We start from the raw sequence: 22531 nt of genomic DNA, 5'->3' as shown, positions 1-22531 counted from the left end.
AATAAAAATTTTCTTTAGATTAAAATCTTAATTTATATAACAGAAAATTTATTTTATTTGTATAACAATTTTGTTAAAATATTTTACAAAATTTAAAATTCACATGCTACGGGACAATAAATATTTTATGCATGTTTGTGTGTTTGATTTTAAATATTATAGTTAGATGTTGTTAGTATACAAAAGTCTGGGAAATTGTGTTTTTCATTAAAAGACAATAACTCAAGGAGAGTGTTCGAATCCAAACCCGAAGGAATGAGACGTCGAGGTAGGCGGCATCTTCGTTGGAGAGACGAAACTTCGGCGGATTTGGAAAAACTTCGTGTCTCCAATTGGAGGGGAGCCGCCCAGGATCGCGGCGGATGGAAAAAAATGATAAGTCAGGCTCAGGACCTCCATGGTCTGTAAGGCCTGGTAAGAAGAAGAAGAAGATTAAAAGACAATATTTTATTAAGGTTCAAGTATATACCAACTCAAAACCTGCCAATGTTTTCGGACAGGAAGTCTCTACGTTTAAGCAACCGAACTTTATAAATTTTATAGTCACATTAGTGAGTAATGAGAGAGATAAGATTAACGACAGAGTTCAATGTTTAAAATTTTTAATTTTGAAAGACGTAAGGGTTTAAATGAAATTTTGTATGACAAATGTAAATTGAATGAATTAGAAATAGTAATCTTAGTCTTAATTTGAATAATAATTTCTAAAATATTAAGCGAGCTCAAAATTCTAGCCGCTCAATTATTATAAAGTCCTTTGGAATAAAACCAGGCAATATTAGTTGATTCTGAGTTGAAATATTTTGTCGTGGATCAAATACCTTTATTCTAAATTGCTTTAGATTTTTTTTTAAATAACCGAGGAGTAATGAAACTTCTTCAGATATTTAATCAAATAATTTTGATTTTCATTAAAAATCACTTTAATATCGTGAAAATTTCTAAATTTCTCAAAAATATTCCAATACTCTTTTCTATTTTAAAATTAAAATTTTTCTATAAAAAATCATAAAGTTAATTTACAGGTATAAGGATAACAAAAATTTATTTCAACTCAAATTTCTTCAGAAATCTTAAAATTTCGTTTCTTTTTGTTTTTCGATATTTGTCACAAAATTAAATATTGCCATTCTTAAAATCTCAAAAGTCAATAACCACTTTAGAATTCCCAGACAACCTAAATTTCACTTGTTCAAAAAAAAAAACCAAATATTTCATATTTTCTTTTTTCATTATTGTTTTATAGAATAACAAAAACAAAGTCAATGGATATCGATTCCCGAATAAAAATATAAAAATTTACTTTTAGTCCTTGAAGGACTATGGTATATAAAACAGTTTCTCTATGCATATAATGCGTGCGATATGAAATATTTTTTTTGGAGAAACGAAAAAAAGAAGACATAAGGATAGCAGAAAAAAAAAATAAAGAATTTTTTTTTTATTACAGGAAGAAATCTTGTTAAGGATATAATGTATATTCAGTAGAAGAGTCCTTTATTTATGTTGAATTTCTTATGTTATTTTAGAAAGAATTTCAACAAGAATTTTATATTTATTCTGAAGAAAAACCTGTTTTCTACAGCTGATTGGTCCCTTTTGGGTTTTTTTTTGGCAATATGTGAAATCAATAAATAAAAAGCTATAGAAATGAAGTTTCCATAAGGATTTTAATGTCCTTATTTACTATTTAGTTTTTATTTTTGTAAAGTTTACCTTTACGGTATTTGATTTTTTAGTCTAAGAATTAAGAAAACTTACTTTTCTACTTTATTATGTTATGGAGTTAAATCAAGTGTCATCATTGACTATATACTAAAAATTTTTTTTTTTATTGATGTTTATTTGGAAGTTAAAGCTCTTTTTAAACGAGAATAAACTCAATAAGTAGACAAGGTAAAAATATTTTTCTCTATAACTAACGTTATTCAATAATCGTATGTAAAATACCACAGTTATGATGTGATTTGTTTTTAAAATAAATCGGGAAATAAATCGCGAACAATGTTGCATTGCTTTGAGATAATTATTATCAGCAGTGTCCAGTTGTAATAGCGCATAATAGGTATGTATTAAAGAATAATAATTTGGTGCTGCACATTCTAATTTTTTTGATTAATAGAAAAATTATGTAAATCGTAAATTTTAAACAAAAATGTAGGTATTTTCAGATTTTCGATATAATTTTTTGAATTCTCGAATGTGGTTCATTCAATGGTCAACTGAGAAACCATATAATTAATAAATTGAATATGTAGCTTGACTAGATTAAAATTGTCACATTCATTTATCTTCCACAATCTATTCTGTTCTATGAATGTAAAGCATAATAATAGAATCAATAGCAATGTCTTATAACAAGTACCAAATAGCACCCCTCCATATACATAGATTATAATAATATTAATAATATTGAATTTCACGAGAATTAGTTTTCATTAATATTTATTTTAAAACTATCTAGCTATAAGTGACAAAAAATTTTCGATAAAATAAATATTTAATTAATTACTGTATAATTATATTCTGAGAAATAACTGAACTATTTGTTAGAAATGGAAATGCTTAATAAACTAATTCTAATTAAATTATCTTTAAATGGCACTACATATATAGTTTTATGCTTGTTAATTAATTCTAAGCGTATAATACACAGATTCTTATTTTTTTTTATATTCTTATATAAATTAATGTATGATTTCGAAATGAAATTAAATTTAATTGAGAAGTTATTAGGAAAATTAATATGAAATACATAAATTTTTTTATAATATATTTTTAGAAAATAAGTTATTTAAACACTAACTCTATAAATATATAAATTGTAATTATTTTAAATAAAATATTGCGTATAATATCAAAAAAATCTTCTATTAAAAACCATTTATCTAACTAGATGTAAATATTTTTTAGAATAAATTTGTTGCTTTCGAAAATCCTACACATTCCATCAATCTGGGTAATGAAATATTATATCGTATATACATACTTAAATATTTCACAGAAATTTAGAAGAATTTTAACAGTAAACAGATCAAAAGATAACAGAGTCAAAATTCAAACTTGAAATCAAGAAGAATTTATTTATAGAATATTAAGCAAGTGTTACTGTTTCAGTACCTATAGTATTAATATTAATAGAGTACTTACATGAGAATCGGCTCAGCATTATTAAATTATTTTTGAAATATAGGAACATTAATATTTTAATTTATTTTAAGAAACGTATATATGGATCTGAATTATTCTAAAAAAACAAGAAATCGAGGGTTTTTTTAGTACCTAATCATATTCATTTTACTAATAGAAGTAGTAAATAGTGTATTGACTACAGTTTACTCAATAAAAATTTTGGAAATCCTTTTACCTACGTTTTGTATTAAATATGTTGCAACAACAAGAGTGTGTTAGTATAATGTTGGAAATTGAAGATATTAATTAACTCAAACATAACAAGTTCAGTAACTTTTTTATCAATAAAATTGTTCACATAGTTGGTTTAATAGAAAAACATCATTCTCACAAAAGCAACAAGTTTCTGATTCCAGATTTCAATATTTAAAAGCGAAATTAAATTATGAGTCGTATTAATGAGTCATTCAATATATGTACATATTTTAAATTTTAAAATTACTAAGGATATGTATGATTATAACATTAATATTTTAAATTAGAATCATTAAGGAAATTGATTTAGTGGTATTATAATATGGCTGTAATCAATGTATAAATAGAACTAATGCTGTCTATAATCGCTAGTAAAATGTAAGTATAATTTGCAAGTACAACCGGAGTACAATTGTGCCTCACTGAATTAATATTAATAGTTAAATATATTAAAGTAATTTTTAGGTAATTCCTGAAATTTATACATAGGTATATTTAGTTAATTATTTTGTGTATATTTAGTTGACGCTGCTGATTATAGGTTATAGCAAATTTGTAATAAAATTTCTGATTGATTAAAATTATTTCTTAAAACTTGTTGAAATTGAGACAAGGATGCATGGGATAATACCCAAATGCAAAATTAATCTTTTATTTTAAATCATATTAATTTCCATTCAATTTATTATAATATATTTTAAAATATTCTACAAAATCGATGCGATTTGCTCCGATAATATCGATATACATATATTTTTTATTGTCGTCCATAATAGTACTAATACAATGCATTTATGTATGTTTTATACAATCAAATTCAAAATCTCCTTGAATTCAATTTTAAATTAACTATATTACTCTTATTATGATTATTTTCAAATCAATGATTTTGATTATATTTATATATTTTTTAAAATTATTTCGATTTAAAATTTAATAAATCGATTATAAAACTGAATGAATTCTAATACTTTGTACATAGTATTAAAAAATTTAAAACAAAATATTGTTTGTACTCTTAAAATGTAATCAATGGGGGGGAAAAAATAATAGTGTAATTGCTAATAGTTATGATGATTACTTTAATATTATATTGAATAGAAAAAAAAAAATTGTATTATAAATTTTATAATGTGTGTATTGTGGGAGCAATCATTATGATAATATTATATAATTTAAATTTGTATAATTTAAAAATAGAAAATAAACAATTTCTGCATTTAACTAGTACAAATAAAATGAAAACAAAATTGTTAAAGACATTGTTAAACTTTCTTTTTTTTTTTGTTCAAAAAAAAAAAATTTCATTAATTTCATTCTGTCCGTCTGTCCAGCCGTCCATCACCGTTGAAGATAGAAAGCTGAAATTTCATTATGTACATGCGTTAGGAGAAAAATTTTTTTCACCTCCAGTCCCTATCAATTTGTAAAATTTGAATTTTTGGCACCAAAATTTGAATTTCTAAAACTGCATGCTTTTCAAAATTTTTGTAAATGCAGAAAGCTAACGGTATATGCTAGAAAGTAATAGTATATTTATTTTTCTTAATTCTTGCAATTAACCCTTGCATTCGAGCATTCGGTTTATGTCTCTTTCAAATTTTTTTTTCTCATCCCTAAAAGTATGCAATTTTTTAAGTATTTTTGTATATCAATGCAAGTAATTTTTTAATAATGTAGTACATAGCTAGACTGTTTTTAAAAGCAGGTTTTTGAACGGAAAAGTGCTACTTTACAAACATTTGATTTGATCCGACCATCTTTTCTTTACCCTCAATTCAAATGAAATCAAGAAAATGCAATGAGTAAAAAAAAATATGAAATCGTGTTAAAAATGAGAACAAAATGAATTTTTTTTTTGAAAAATCTGTTACTGACAGATAAGATTTTCTTCTTCTTTATTTTTTCTGTTCCTTTATAGTAGTGTTGTATTTTGCATTTCATATAATAGTTTTGTAACTTTTTTTGATGAATGATCCAGTCATTTTAAGTATTATTCATTGTTCTGTTGTTAAACTTTTATTTTTCTTTTATAGAAACTTAAAATGTTATACATATATAAATAAAATTTCAGAAAAAAATTTTATAATTTAAAATACAAAAAAATTATGTTTTATATGAAAGTTTATATAATATTATCTTGAGGGTAAAATGTTAGTAAATCTTAAACAATTTTATTTTAATAATAATACTGCATGTTAAGTAAGAGTTTTTGTGGATTATGAATTTAATTTTTCAATTTAGCTATAAAAAAAATTATAACCTAAATACTTATACTATACAAAAAATATTGTAATTTAGTTCTAAATCTTCATTATTATTTTTGAAAATGGATTTTATATGTTTTAGAATATTTAAAATAATATTTGTGCATTCAACCTACAATAGGATTAATAAACAAGGGCTGTAACGCCATGTATGATGGAACAGAAATGGAGGTAGAGTAGAATTTTTGAAACAGTATTCAAATTCATAAATTTTATAAAATAAAATATTGTAACAAATTAATTCCATAGGTTTCAAACGAACATGTACAAATTAGTGGTAAACGTGGCAAACTCCCTTGGTAGAATTGGCATAAAATTGGAATTTTGAAATATTTAACTTCTCCCTACTAATATTCATAATCTAACAAAGTTTAGATTCTTTTGAACGTATTCTGATCATTTATTTTCGACTTTATTGCCTAAAATGCAAAAAATTTAGTCCGAAACATATTTTTTTGTACAAAAATTACCAAAAATTTTTTAAAACTTTTAATTATTATTCGTAAAATGTACCATATTTTAATTCAGAAATTAATAATATGACAAATATGCAATAAAATATATAAACAGAGCGTGTTTATTTTTATAATTATTATCTCAACAGAATTTATATAATATCGGAATATGTTGGCACAAATGGTGCACGCAAAATTAAAAACTGTGACACACTCTAATACTCTACATTTAAGTTGTAAATTCAAATTTCATTTAAATTTCTAAATTATTGTCTTAGATAACTTGTTCTATACACTCGCTTCATTATAACATTTAGAAAAACTTAACGAATTCAAAATATCTAGATTGTTGAATTTTGGACAAAATGTTCTCCAGAAAAGTGTTTTTCATTAAAATACTAATTTTTATAATAATTTTCTATACAATGGAATAATTTAGTTTTTGAAAAAAATACATAATATTTTCAAAAATTTAAATAACATCGCACACGATTCTTCCATATTTTCATACGAGGAAAAAAAAAATCTAAAACATTTTCTTCATACAATTGTCATAATTATTATTTTTACTCATCATTTTCATCATAATCATTATCCCGAACTATAACGATTATCATTATTAAAATACAATATTAGAATTATAAGTTTTATGCAAAAAAAAAAAAAATAAGGACTTTCAACTGCTTTGTGTGTCATCTTAATTCAAGTGGCTTTCATTGAAAATCTTAACATTGAAAAGACATAAAATTCTAAATTATTAAAATCAGATCTGGTGTGTATCAGAAAAAGGAAACGAGTACAAAAAGAGCTGGAGTTACAAAAGAAAATCAACAGCAACCATCAGGATGAAAGGCTAGGCAGTTCAAGAATGAATTTTTAGTACTTCTGTACTCTTATTATAATTTTGCTTCTATTGTGTCCTTTTTTTTATCCTTTAATATTCATCTCTTTTTGTATATTGTGTGTTTTTTTTTTGTAAATGTTACAATTTGAGCTTTATTTTCCTCAACAAAAAAATTTAAAATAATCTAGTTTCAAAATTGAATGAATTTATTAGCTTTGCATTTTAAGGTAGAAAAAATCTGATATGGTCAGCATATAAGCGAAAATATTGTTAAATTTTTGCATAAAATTAGGAAATTTCTATATGAGATAGAAAGTAGTCTTTAGTTAATGTAAAAAAATTGCGAATTTGGTTCGTAGTAAAAGTCAGATTTCTCTGCAATGTTTACTGTTTCAATTTTGTATTTGGCAGACATTTTATTTAATTTTTGCTAATATTGCGACGGAATTAAAATATATAGGATTTCAATATATGCGAGAATCGAATAAAAATTTTTATTAACACCTTTTGTTTCGTCAATATTAAACAATAACGAAACCTGGGGCTCTCATATATTATTTATTTAAAATTACTTTAAAAATAAAGTTATCTATTGAGATAATCCGAAAATTTAATTCTGGCAGAAACAGCACCACAATATAATCATGTTATCTTGTGATTTCAATGAATTCATTACAATATCGATTCAATACAATACATTCTTGTGGGTAAAGTGTACAATGATTTCAAAACCAAAGTATTAGAATAAAATTTTCTTTAATAAATTGAAAAAACTAACAAATACTTAGTCTTAATCAATAATCCTGTACATTCCTGTATGATACAAGTTCGCAGCATAAAATTTTTTTCCAAAATAAAAATAATGTTTGGAGTATATAAGACGAAATCCTTCTAATAAATACAGAACATTTCTTCTTTTTTTTCTAAAATCAAAATAACCATTAAATCCATGCTTTAAATCTTTAAACTTTATTACTAACCAGGTAACAAAATATTTTAGGATTTAATTAATATTATTTGCTATTTCTTTCATACTTTTCGATCCTTTTACATACTTAAATACAAGCATCAAGGATATTTTTATAGAACTGTTTCATTTAAATAAAAATTGTATTATAAATGCACATGTTTTATATTAATAATACATAAGTATAACATAAGGTATGAAATAATTATCATTTGGTATATGTATTGTGATTATCCTGGGTAATATACATACAATATTGGTAACTATATTAAGTATATACGAAAAACTACAATAGAACCTGGATAAGAGGTACCTATAGATAAGAGGAAAGCTTATTTTAATGAAATTTGTTTTCAGGTACCTTGAATTTTCTAAGAAAATCTCCTTTAATAAGAAGAACACCTATGCACTCCATAAGTGCAATGAATTTTGTAAATTTCCCGAAAAGTATTCGTGACGTTTAGTATGATCTTGTTTTTTTTTTTTTTTTTTTTGAAATTCTATTGGATTTCAGAAAAATCTCTTCAAGTGGATAAATTTTTGAAAAAAACCCGTGGGTAAGTAAACGATTGGAGAAGTGAGAAACCTCTATAAGTGAAACAAAATGTTCGGACATTTGAAATTCCCCTTATCCGGATTCTACTGTACATAAATGCCATATTTTTTTTTGTTTTGTAAAAAAAAAAGAGAAAATAATTGTACATGTGTATCATTTTCTCTTAGACTTTGTTTAATCCTTAATAGCTTCAGGTACAGGTAGAATTATAAAAGAAAGAACACCAAAATAAATAAATTTTTACATTTGATTCATCTAACCGTATGATTTTAATTACTTTGAGGCATTTGTGTTTACCTTAAAATTCCTTTTTTTTCTTTTTCATTCTTTTAATTTTTTCAACTATTTTATTGTAGAGTCTTGTTGTTTTACTCATTTTTTTTTTCATTTTAAGGAGCAAAGGGATTCAATATTGTAATTGTATTTTTATGTGTAAAATAAGATAAAGTACCTTACATACGTAATACCGAGAGTTACAAATATGTACAGGTAACTGTATTATAGTCGTTGGTTTGGAAGGAGTTAAAGAATGGTACCAATATTGAGAAAAAGCAAAAAAAAATAAATAAAGCTGGAAAAATAAAATTATCCCACTTTGGGGTTTTCCTGAGAGTTCGTTGTTTCGTTTTTTCTTCTCCTTCCTTTTCCTCTTCCTCTTTCTCTCTCCCTCTCGCTCTCTCTTTCACTCTCTCTCTCTTGATCTGATTTCTTCCTGTAATTTTTTTTCTTTTTTATATTTTTCGGATGTTAGTTTAACAATAAAATGGAAATTATAGTAGTAGTATAAAGGATTAAAGGAATGGTAATTATTTTCAAATATTATTGAAAAATAACAGAATGGAATAATGAAAATAAGCAAAAAAAACCATAAAAACAATTGCTTTTTCTGGTATAATTACTGCATGACTGAATTTTAAGGATTTTTTTTTTATATACCTCTGCTTTTAATTGTAATGAAAATGAATGTAGAAAATAAAAATTTATAAAGGCAAAAACAAAAAAAAAAATACATGATTATTTACATTCTCACTTTTTAAGAAAATACCAAAGCAAAAAACAAAAAGAAAACACAAAAAATTTCATAAGATTTTTTTATTGTTTTTATTGTTCTTTTTTATAATGTAAGCAATAAATTTAACACTTTATACCTTTTAATCAAATTTAGTATAGAGAGAGTGAGAGAGAGAGAAAATAAGCAAAAACCTGCGTTTATTCAAATACCACAAAAAAAAATAATGGTGTTTATGTGTGCATGTGTACGTAAATAATTAATTTAACATTTTTAATAATTATCTCAATTTAACGCTTTAAGAAATTCAAAGTGTCATATAGGCGATAACCTTTTAAGAAGTTAAAAAAACAAAAAACAAAAACAAACAAGAAAAACAAGAGAAAGTGGGAACCTTTTTAATTGAAATTTAAAAATTTAATAATTTAAAATTATTTTATAATATTAAAATTGATTTTTCCTGACTTTAATTTTTAGCACATCTCCTTAGTTAATGGGCTGTCTAAATAATTATTTTTTTACAAAAATCAGTTTAGTTACTTTTGCAATAATTAATATTTTTCTGCCTCTGCAACTCAGAGGAGTTTAAAATTTTTAGCACTTTGTAAATAATATAGAAAATATTATAATATTTATTTTTACCTTTCTCTTTTTTTTTCCGATTTATTTTCTCTCAAAATTCGATTCTGTATCATTTCTTCTGATTAAGCTTCTGCAAATATAAAAATATAACAAAAATTGTCTGTTCTCGTGTTCATGTTCTAACCAAAATATATTATGATGGACTGATTAAAAAAATTCTCGCCCCAAGATGTATTTTAGCGAATTTCAACGTCCCACACCCCTTCTTAACTTTAATACGAACCAACTTTATTTTTCCAAAAAAACAATTTAGATCCTTGATATTTATATTCAAAAATTTCGGAAGTCATTGAAAGAAGCGAGACCCTGAGAAATCTGTGAAATCTCGAATTTGCTAACCCCCGCAAATTGAGATAGTAGTTGGAACATAATTTCTTTTTATTTCGTAATATCCTCTAAAAAGATAGTATGCGGAACAGCACATACTTCTGTGATATTTTGCCAATTAAAAAATTCCCCTTGTCATTGTTCTATTCTTTCCTAAAAATATAATGAAATTCCTAATAAAAATTCTAGTTCTTTATAATTATTATGCGTTCATCAAGGGTCAATTAATAAAGCTCACTTTCAGTTGACATGATGTAGACGGCATTTAATTCATAAGAAATGTTATATGCACACAATATTTACTATTTTGATAAAAAAATTTTTCTATATTTGCTACGAATATTCACCACAATTCCCTCTGAAAATTTAACTGTAGTCAATATTATACACATACAACATATTTTTTACAACAATGTAATTACAATTTTTATTAAAACAACTGCAATTTCTACATTTCCAATTAAAAAGAAATTAACCCTATAGAATGCAACCTGTAAAAAAAAATAAATTCAAAAAAATACTTAAATAAAAAAAATTATGTATAAAAAGAAAAATAAACTCTTACATCTTTGTAATGGATTTTAATAACATAAGGATTTATTTATGTGCTTCCTGCGCTATAATTATTATTTTATTTTATTATTTAAGATGATAATGATAATTATAGTATGTATAATTGTTATTCGAATGATAATGATGATGATGATTGTAACAATGTAGAGGTGGAAGATGGAATTGTGACGATGCCCGCATTGTGCCCACTGGTGATAATGATTATGGCAATGTTCATGATGATTATGATAGATTAATTATTACATTGCGGTATATTTTAATTTTGTAACTTTCTTTTATGTATTTTATTTTTAAATTTTTGATTTTATTTATTTTTACAATGACTTTTTGTTGTTCAAGACTGCGTCACTATTGTATACATAGATACGTACCTAAATATCACGTATGTATAAGAATAAAGTACAAATTACCGAGTTAGTATTCCGAAATATTGGGAATTCTTCAAAAAAATCTGAACGAATTTTTTTCCATTTTTTTCAGGTCATCAATACACAATATAATTTATCAGTCGATATGCATAAGACTACATACATAATAATATGATGGATAGATGGTAATATAATAAACAAAATCAAAATGTTGATTGAATTTATGTAAATTTTGTGGTTTATTCCTGTGGGTTGTATATATGTATGTATTACGCATAAAATTATGTACAATATAATTATTATAATAATGGCAATATTGAATAAATATTTTCATATTATGTGATTTTTCAAAATATATATTATTTATTTTATAAATTAAATTATATTATTTTAAGCAAAATTTTTTATTAATGCGTTTTTTCGGACACAAATTTTTTGTGTGTTGGGGTTCAAGGTTATTTTACACATAATATATGTAGGTATGTGACACGATAATTATATTAAAAATTTTATATGTTTTTATTTTTTGGAAATTGAGAATATTTTAATTTATTATTAAAATATAAAAATACTATAATATGAAGGTAGGGTTGCTACTGTCTAGAATAGCTTGTAACTATTTGTGAGATTAAAATCTCACTGAATTAAGAAAAAATTAACCAAAATAAATGCTGTAAGTTTGTGATTTCTTATGCTCAATATATTGTTATCATGTTTATAACCGTATGAAAGTATGATATATTCGTTTATTTGTCCTAGCGATAACTCAAAAGCTAATAAGTTAAATTGAACAAATTTTTACAAATGATTTACTATAATTATAGTAAATACCAGAACACTAATTTAATTGAATGTGACCGAGGTAGTACTTCCGGTAGTTGCCATACAAATTTCACTTAGTTAATTGACTCTATCAGTGACTGCTATGTTTAATATGAATATATCACTAGGACTGCTATGTTTAATTTAAAATTAAAATTAAATTGTTTTAATACTTGTTATGATTTTTCGGTCACATCATTGAAACTATATTGAACTTGTAGTACTGAAAGTTTTGCGGAAAGAAAAAGTGATTACATGGCCATTATTTTTGGTTGAAGTTTTTGTGATGGTATGAAAATTTATATGGTAACCGTTACATAAACAAGCACTGAATAAACAAGCACCATAAAAAACAAAAAATTAAATTGGTAGAGTTGGCAGTTTTTGGCAAATTCACCAAAAGTGGCAACCCTGTATGGAGGTACCACAACTAAATAGTTAATTTTTTTTTTTATTTTTTATAGTATAGGATGTGGTTTTTAATTTTATTATTATTGAAATATTGTGTATAATGTTAGGTGATTATTAGGAAAAAAAATAACATTAAAATAACAGAGAAAAGAGGAAAAATTTTGAGTAATTTTTCTCGTTTTTTTAAAAAAAAAAAACAATGTTAGTTAATTATTAGAAAATTAAATAAAAATAAATTATGAAAAGATTTTCTAATTTTTCATTTAACAGAATTTTCATTATGTAACTACAAAGTTAATTGATTATTAATTTTTAATTGAAATATAAAAATTAACTTTAAACTGAAGGACAATTAATAGAATTATTATAGGTTTTAAAAATTTTAGAAAGAGGAGGTGAAATGATCGAAATCATAGAGTTAAACAAACGAAAATAGCAGTAAATTTCCTCTCCCAAATTCTTCAAATAATTTAATGTTTGTCCTTCATCTTCAATCAAAAACCAGGAAAATTGTTCAGCAGTATTTAACAGACTGAATCATACCTTAAACCTTGACAAATTGAGCACGAAAATTAGTTTTTCGGGTTTTTAAGACAGAACCAAGAATGACAAACCCGACATCAAGGTTAATTTTAGTCAAGCATTTTCATTAAAAGTTTTTTAATATTTAAAATATTCTCTTTAATTATTTGACGGCTGTCCGAAGTCATTGTTCAAACTCTTGCAACTGTAATGCGGTAAAAGACGTCTTTAAAATAAAATAAATAATTTTCGAAATTTTGATGGTATTTGCTTTGTTCGCTTTTGAGTTATTGAGATTCGACAAATAGAAGGACAGCAGAATATTTTATGCTGAGCAAGAATAAATAATGTTTTGATAACGTAGCAAACTTTGTTCCCATATATGGACAATAACTATATTAAAAATAAAAATTTTTTCTATAAGTAATTGCAGGATAATATTGCAGAAATTATAAGAAGAAATTGCAGAATTTTATATTAGTGCTGCTGGCTTTCATATTTTAATGTAAAACTTAAAATTGTATAATGTAGTAATCTTATATTTTTAATGAATTTTCACTCATAACATTCCTTTCATAATTTTCTTATCGATTAAAAATTGCGTTTTGTTATGATTTTCCTTAAACATTTAAACTGAAAATATTTTAAAAATTTATCAGTGAGTGAGATTTTATTAACACTCTTAACGAAAAAAGTTTCGTTAAATTTTCATTCATATTATTTTCTATAACAGCATGAAATGTAATTTTTACAGATTCACTTTAAATTTTTATTGTTATTTTGACTTAAATCTGTTAATGTTTTACATAAATATAATTAACATTAAATTTAACATAAAACTAATATGAGTAACTAAACAATTACAGATCTGTAAATTTTCACTCAAAAGAATAATAACTATTGACATTTTAGATTACTCTAGAACAACAGATTCTAAATAATTTAAATAAACTCAATATTATTTAAGAGAGAATATTAAACTCTCTTATATTTATTGCATTTTCTGCGCTCAAAAACAGATTTTTTAAAGGCAACAAATTTTGTTTACCCTTTATTTTTACATTTACTGTAAGTGATTTGTACAATAATGCTTTGTAAATACAATTTCTTATTAACAAAAAACTCTATGTTAGATTTTGTACCTTCGTGTTAATAGATAAAGGATAAATAAAATTTCTTGTAATTTTGAGATTTTTTATATGAGTGATAAATCACTTTGCTGCAATTTGTAATTTATAGTAAAACGTTTTAAAATTGGAATTAACGAATAATTATGAATATAAGATGACAATTAATTTTGAATCCTCAATCAAAATATTTTCCAGCTTACCGAAGCAAACCACCATTTTCTAAGCTAATATTCTCAGATAATTATAACAATACCTTTTCTACCTTAAATATTTTTATTACTCATCTATCTTTTTAATCTTACTTTAAAAAAAATCAAATAGAAAGAAATTCTAATAATGTTAATAAAAAAATATTTTCATGATTTATTTAAATCTTACGATATCACAAATTTTTACGGTATAAAAGATAAATTTTTGTTGATAAACAAAATCTACTGAAAAAAATATGAGCACAAAATAATAAAACTGATTACGTAATACTACAAATAACAAAAAATTGTTATACCCCTATACAACAATAACATTTTATAGTGGGAAAGTAAGAGAAATATTACACGAGAGAATAATATTGCTTAATGCTTATCAATACATATTATCAAAATATTTAGAGAAAATTACTAAAGTAAAGTAAGAGAGGAAAACATTGTTTATTTAGTAATATTATCAATCACGTGATTAAATCAGAAAATTCTCATTTTGAAAATTCTCATTTGATAATACTTAATTTTTCGATATCGTAATAAAAATATTGTTTCATTTACAACATCAAATTTGTTGTGCAAGTAACTCATAATAGTTTCTTGGTGAGAGCAAAAATTTATTGATAAATCAAATTGAGAAAAACGTAATTAAAAAGAATTAAAACAAAAAATAAAAAATAATAATAATTTTATCGGCTGAAAAAAATATCATTGAAATCGACAATAACAAGATACCGTAAAATATTTTTTTTAAAATATAATAAAAAAATTTTGTATTTTAATTTACGATATGAGTTATGAGAATTACTCAACTTATTACGTATAGAGAACAAGAGAAATTCTCTAATTACTCATTCAGATATCTGAAAATGAGTAAATGAGAATGTAATATCGTAAAAATGTATTAAAAAAAATTTGAAACTCAAAGTCAATCAAGAAAAGAAAAACGACTCTCTTTGTTTTTCAAACACAATTTACAAACAGTTTCCGACATCCTTTTTCTCTATTCCTTATTTTTTTTTTTATTTTACTTTCTCGTAAAAATTGTACATTATGTTTTGTTTATATTATAATATATGTGTGTATAGAATATTATTCAATTACTTTTATTTCTTAAAACAATTTTTTTCTAACGAATGTTTTCCGCAGACTCTCATATCATTAGATACATTTTTTTTTTTTATTATTATTATTCTTTATTTTCGTCCTTTCCGTGTTCCTTCTGAATGCTTTACACAATATATTTTTTGAAATTTTTTTTCTGATATCGTAATATCCTTGTTATTTTGAACTTATTTTTCAGCTTCGTTTATACGTTTTTGTTCTTGTCATTTTTTTTCTCGTGTGTCCTTACATTTTAGAGATATTATTTTTTTTTATGTTATACATTTCGTTCTTTTAGTACGAATATATTCAGTTGATTTGTACACTTTGAACGCGACGGTACCGTTATAGAAATTGCGTGTATTTCGTAAAAAAAAATCAAATTTGAAAAAGAAAGAAAAAATCAAATAGAAATATTTTATTCTGTGTAGTTTTTGTTTTGGTATTTGGAAAAAAAAATTATAAAAGTAGAAAAAAAAAGAAAATATTTGAAAATTTTTTATCAAAAAAATTTTTTTTTTGTGTCACAATATATACAATTTAAACCAATTTTAATTTGAAAGGAAAATTAATTTTGAAAAAATTTTAAATTGAAAATGAAAGTTAAGAAAAAATTTTTTGTTTTTCTGATAAAATAAAATTTAAAAGGATTTTAAGGATTTCGAAAACTATAGAGCAAGAAAGTAAAAAACACAAAAAATTTTGTCATTCAGTTTTTCATCTCTTTTCCTCCCATTTTATACAATAAAATCATAGAAAATTTATTTAATTTTTGGCATTTTTATTCTCGTTTTTGTTTATAAAATTTTCAAACACGAACAATAATTTTTCCCGATTTCAAGAATTAAAAGAAAATTATTGTAAAGAAAAATCGCCTTTGTTTCGTTTTTCTCGTGATTTTTCCAAAAGAAAAACAAGGGAATATCAAAAGAAAATCAAAAAAAAAAACAATAAAACCCGAAGAGAGAATAAGAAAATTTCTAGTATTTTAACATTCGTTTTTTAAATTGCGATATTTCGTTTATTCCTCATCAAAGAATTTTTTCGTTTTGGTTAAATTGCGATGCTACTCCATCAAGTACAAGAATTATAGCTAATTTAGAAAGAATTTTTTTTTTTATTTCTCATTTCAAAATTTTCCATTTTAAATACAAGATAGTGCAGTTAATCACATAATTTGCATTAAACGTTTTCTATACTATTTAAGGATTTATATGAAAAATTCTATGAAAGATTTTTAATGTAAGAAGACTTTTCCAAAGAAAATTCCTGTAAGAATGCCGTAAGTTTATTAGGTTATAATATCTATGTTATCTGACTTATAAAAAGGAAAAATATATAGAGAAAATTTTATAGTGGAAAATATATGTAAAAAATTTATTCAAAAATTTATTAGAGAAAATTATTTTTGTTTCAATTCTAAAGTGAAAATTTTCAAGTGTACAATAGGAAAAAAAATTTTTGTTTTAAAGAAAAATTTTAATTTAATTTAAAGAATATAAAAAAAAAATTGAGTTTTGAAAGAGTGATCTAAAAAAAAATAAATTTAATAGTTGAAAAATGAAAATTACTTGAAGTGCATAATAAACGAAATTTACTGTTAGCTTATAAGACAAAAATTGTTATAAAGGGGAGAAGATAAAAGGAAAAACACGAACAACAAGGATAAGCGAATGAAAATTTTAATGGTCAGTTTTTTTTTGTATCTTTTCTTACAATATTTCATGAATAAAATTTTAAAAATATTTTTAATATAAAATTATAATTTTATAATTTAATTTGGGTCAAAGATTACAAAATTATTATAAATTTAATAAGGTTGTTGTACTAACTACACTATATACAGAAAATGTACTTTGAAGCATAAGCATGTACTCTAAAATATCTAGTACTTTAAAGTTAAGTCTAGTCAATTTATAATGAAATTTTTTTTTCAAAATTTTAATTCTAAACGATCAAGAAAATTATAAGGAAGTAGATTATTTGAATGTAACCTCATATTATAAATAACTGTGAAAAAATATATTAGAAACGTTTAAGAACATATTCTTTAGAAACCCTCATTATATTGAGTATACTCTCTAATCTAATATAACGTAAGTTAAATATAATAATTTGCAAGAGAAAAATATTGTTCTAAGATTTTTTTATTTATTTGTAATCCAATTTCAATTGTGTTTTAGCAACAAAATTATTACTAGGCTTTAATGAGGGTAAATCGGTTCCAAAACAAAATATTAGAGTTTTCTTATTGAAAAATGATTTCTTCTTCAAGAATGTGTGACGTGGGTACATCAACATAAATGTAAATTTTTAATAGAAGATGCTTCGGGTATTTTATTTGTACATTGGCATTGCTATTGCATTAATATTAGCCTGTTATAAGAATAGACTCTTTGTATTCGAGATTATCATCTAAAGCGCTATACTTAACATGCAAAGAAATTCTATATACAATACAATCAAGTACGAACCGAATATCGTATAATTTTCCATATAACATTTTATTATTAATTTCTCCTGTAAATATGCAATATTTTTCGTTTTTAAGTAAATAAATGAAAAAATATCATTTTAACTTGCTATCTTGCAAACAAACAAAAACTAATTTGATTTTTTGTATTTATTTTTGGGTTTTTTATGATACTTTTAAATGTTTGCAACATAATATTGCCTAAAATCATATTTTAAACTTTAAATTAAAAATATTTTTTTTAATAATTTTCTATTTTGACCTCAAAATGACATAATTTATTTTTCATTTCTATTGCTCATTCATATAGAATAATACATGAATTTGTACAAGTACATTTTTTTAAATTTGATAAGGTCGGCAAAAATAAAAAAAATAATAATATAAAAATTCTGAGATTCACACATACAAATACATCCATATTATATGTATTGTTAGAAACTAAATTATTTAATATAACTGAACAATTATTATGTACGTAAATGTGTTGGTTCATTATTGAAAATTTATAATGTGTGAACTCTGTATGAAATTTGTATGATGCCAAAAATTTTTTTTTTGGTATAATAGAAACATTGGTATTATAACTGCACATACTGTTTATAAAATAATTCTGGTGCACTGGGTAGACATAACAAAATATATAAAATTTTCGGTCTATTACAAAGTTTTGTGCGCATATCACTTGGATTCATAGTAGAATCAGATGAACTAGTGTAGTTAATTATTTTCTAATACGAAACTATGAAACTATGGACTTACTTTACGCTTTTAACGCTTTAACGGGATTATATTGTTTTAATGCATTAACAGTGGCTATACAAAATCATGGCCGTAAGATAGTTTTCCTCCCTTTCCCCCCGTCACCATCAAAGATTATTCCTCACACTCTTACAGATTTCTTTGAATACCGCAATTTTAATGATAGGAACAGTATATCGTAACACCGTCCTCATAAATTGCGTATAATCGCTCAGCATTTCACTTTTCTTGTGGGTAAAATCATCATACTCACATCACAAGTCTATTGAAGCTTTTCCCTTACTTCTTCGATCTCCATTAAAACATCGTTTCCTGTTATTTCTTTAAGTGTAGATCTCCTCTTTAAGGCAATCTTAATATACACATATGCAATGTATAGACGCAGGACCTTATATTAATAGAAGCATTCAAATATATAATTAAAAAATAATAAATCTTACACATGTTCCAGAGAGAAAAATTTTAACATAAAACAGAAAGGCTAACCAAAACTTTTGCTTTTATTTCATATTCACCGGTGGGTGGGTAGAGGGAATTGGTTAATAAGAGGGAACATAAAGTAGTGGGTTGTAAAAATGTGGTAAATAAGGGAAGAAAAAAAATGTGAAAAGAAAAGGCTTCAATAATTTTTGGGTCAGTCTTGTTTCTGTTTTGTTTTACAATTATTTTTGCTTTTCTTTTTCTTTTTTTTTTTTGTATACTTTTGGGATGATTTTAGTTTTTACTAGTAAAATTTCTGTTTTTTGTTCTGTTTTGTCGTTTTATTTTTTTTTTTGTGTGTATAATTGTATTAAAACTAATTTTATTACAACAGGAAATTATATAGGTCCGGTTTGAAGCAGTTTAACTTTTATTATTCAAAAAAAAAATTTTTTTGTTTCTTTTATACACACATAAAGTGTATTATAATATAAAGGATTTTTAAGTGTCTGAAATTTAACACATTTAAAAATTAAGTATTTAAAACAACAAGGTATAAAATTGGATCTTGTTTTTTTTGTTCTGCAATTTCTTATTGTTTATTTTAAGGACCCTAAAACTTATACTGACATCAATACATTGTATTTGAATAATATATTGTTATATAGAGTTTGTTTTTTTTGTTATATTATAAAAAAATATTAAAAAAAATATTATAGGAAAATATTATTGTAAAATAAAGGATGAAAATATCCCTGAAATTTATATCAACGTGTTATTTTGTGGTTTATGGTTAAAATAAAAACCCTTTAGAAAAATATTATAGAACAAAATTAAAATATTAACAAAAATAAGATTTTAGATGTTTAGTAAATTCTACAGACTAACTGTATAATGGGCTTCCTTATATATAAAATATTACAAAAGTCTGGACAAAACAGGATATCCTTTCTCTTTATTTGTTACTTTTTTTTTTGGGTGTGCGGTAATTATATTTGAAATTCATGTTATAAATTTTAATATTGTATATCGCAATATTATATACGCATAAATAATAAAGAAATTTGCTTCGTTTGTTATAATTTTATAATTAACAATTTTGTACAGAGTATTGGGTAAAAAAATATGTAATAGCTAAATAGCATGAATGATATTCGATTTTATGAAAATACAAAAAAATATGTAGAAAACAGTCGCAATAGCCCACACGTTTAAATCAATTAAAATTTAGAAAAAGGAAAGGATTAATGTGAAAAATTTTTAAAGTTCAAAATTTAAAAGAGCTTTGGTATTATAGGTACATTGTTAGTCAGATTTTTGAATTCACAATTGTTCATTATGGTTTTTTGTTACATTAGTAAGGGGTTTTAAAGAACTCTAAAATTAATATCATGATTTTTTAAATCTAGCTCATGTTAATTAGTTAGTTGGTTGGAGAGGGGAGACCTATCAACATTCTCCCAAAGCATATTTCGGAACACATTCAGCATTCTTGATATTATTTTTAGTAGAACACTTACAGGTGTCTACCAGAAGTCCTCCAACCAACCGAATTGTTATCCTCCCAAAAAACATTTTCTGTTTAGAATTCAGTTTAAATATACAATTTTGAATTTAAACATCGTATTGCTACACTTAGCATATACACAATAAAAACCTACAATTCATGAGCTACCCGAAAAGAAATAAACGCTTAACAAAAAATTCGGGGAGTGTTCAAATGGCAATGTACACATTCAAGATCTCGGTATTGTATGATAATTACAATATTTTTTTTTAATCGAAAAGTTCACCTTCCTCTTACCCATGTCAGTTTTAGGCCGATAGTATCCTTAATATTAAGAACAATGATTTATTTAAATCAGGAAAAATCACCATTCAAAATTTACTAATGTTTAAAAAAAAATTTTAATAAAAGTATTGATAATCTGCTTTTCAAACCATGGAGTAAGTGAATAAATTATTGAATAAAGATATTGGAAAAATTATGCAAAATTCAATTTTAGTTACTGCCTTTAATTATAGCTTTAATTTTCTCTAAAAAATGCCATAAATCATTTGAAATTTGAAATATGAATTTTTCTGCTTTGACTGCTTTGGAGTATTTTTTGGTCACTATTGATGTTATATAACATTTTTAACCATACTGTCCACTGTAACTAATAAAATTTTAAATCCAGATTGGATATCATATTATATTGGATAGGTTATTTTGTTAAAATGTTATACCTATGTTAGGTTCTGTCAAAAACAAAATAAATAATCTCTGTTAAAAAGGAAGATTTTTAATTATAATTTATATAATAATACTGTATAACAGTTTATGTATATAGCCACAACTTTAAAGAAATCCACAATTAATGGTCCAGTTCTGTTTTTTCTTTTAGAAAATTTGGTATACTATATAATATAAAAATTATTAGGTTATTAAAATTATTAACCTATATAGAAGAGCCTTATAGAAAATATCACAAAATTATTTTATGTTTAAACATGTGTACATAATTTATTATTAATGTGATGAGATTTTAAAATTTAATAGGCAAAAAAAGTTAATTTTCAAAATCCCATATAACAGAATTCCCTCCCTAAAAAAATATTATGTATCTAACAAGGTACAAACTATGTTAACCCACCTACGCACACTATATAACAAATTTTTTTTCCTCTTTAATATACTTTATAATAAAAAGCCTCAAGAAAGGCTAATTCATTAAAAAGAAATGTTTCTACTCTTATATTTTATGTTCTGGTTTTGATTTTCCAGTTTAAATTTTAAGGTCAAATACCAAAAACATTTCCAAAAAAAAAAATTAATATTAGATTGTTGTAGGTTGAAAATTTTTTCTCTTTGTTTTGTAGAATTCTTCATTTCAGATCAAAAAATTTTTTTTTTATTATGAAACGTTGAATTTCAAGGCAATCATCTGCCAGAGAATAAGACAAGAGATGAAAATTATTGTGTTGTTTTACACACAATGCTTATTAAATACCACAGCTTCTTTTAAGAAATTGTAGCAAGAATACAAAAACCACTTAAAATACTTGAAATGTAAATAAAGAGAATGAAAATTATGTTTCAAATAATATGCTTTTTAAGAAGAAAAATTTTAAAATACTTTTATGCCATACCAACTCATTCCCCGTCCCTGTGACCGTCACCCCAAAAAGTATAACATTCGCATTCAAAGACTTAAAAGAATTTCCATATTAACATAAAATTTTTGATACTCGTATTATAAAGATCAAGGTCATTTTCAGAAATTTTTAACCTCACATATTCTATTTTGGA

The 22531-nt window shown here is 24.0% G+C and overlaps 1 protein-coding gene across 3 annotated transcripts in view; it reads left to right on the top strand.

Moving 5' to 3' along the window:
- Positions 1–15915: 15915 nt before the first annotated feature.
- LOC129618574 (probable serine/threonine-protein kinase DDB_G0271682) overlaps positions 15916–22531 on the top strand; it is a 196569-nt gene continuing 189953 nt past the window's right edge. For all 3 annotated transcript variants that reach the window (XM_055533408.1, XM_055533409.1, XM_055533407.1), the window contains exon 1: positions 15916–17272. The gene's annotated coding sequence lies outside the window, so the exon portion shown is untranslated. The remainder of the gene's footprint in view (positions 17273–22531) is intronic.

This window comes from Condylostylus longicornis, unplaced genomic scaffold (genome assembly GCF_029603195.1).
Source record: "Condylostylus longicornis isolate FDR11 unplaced genomic scaffold, ASM2960319v2 ptg000009l, whole genome shotgun sequence".
Classification (NCBI taxonomy): domain Eukaryota; kingdom Metazoa; phylum Arthropoda; class Insecta; order Diptera; family Dolichopodidae; genus Condylostylus; species Condylostylus longicornis.
Note: the sequence above shows the minus strand (reverse complement) of the source record. Positions and strands in the feature narration are given on the sequence as shown.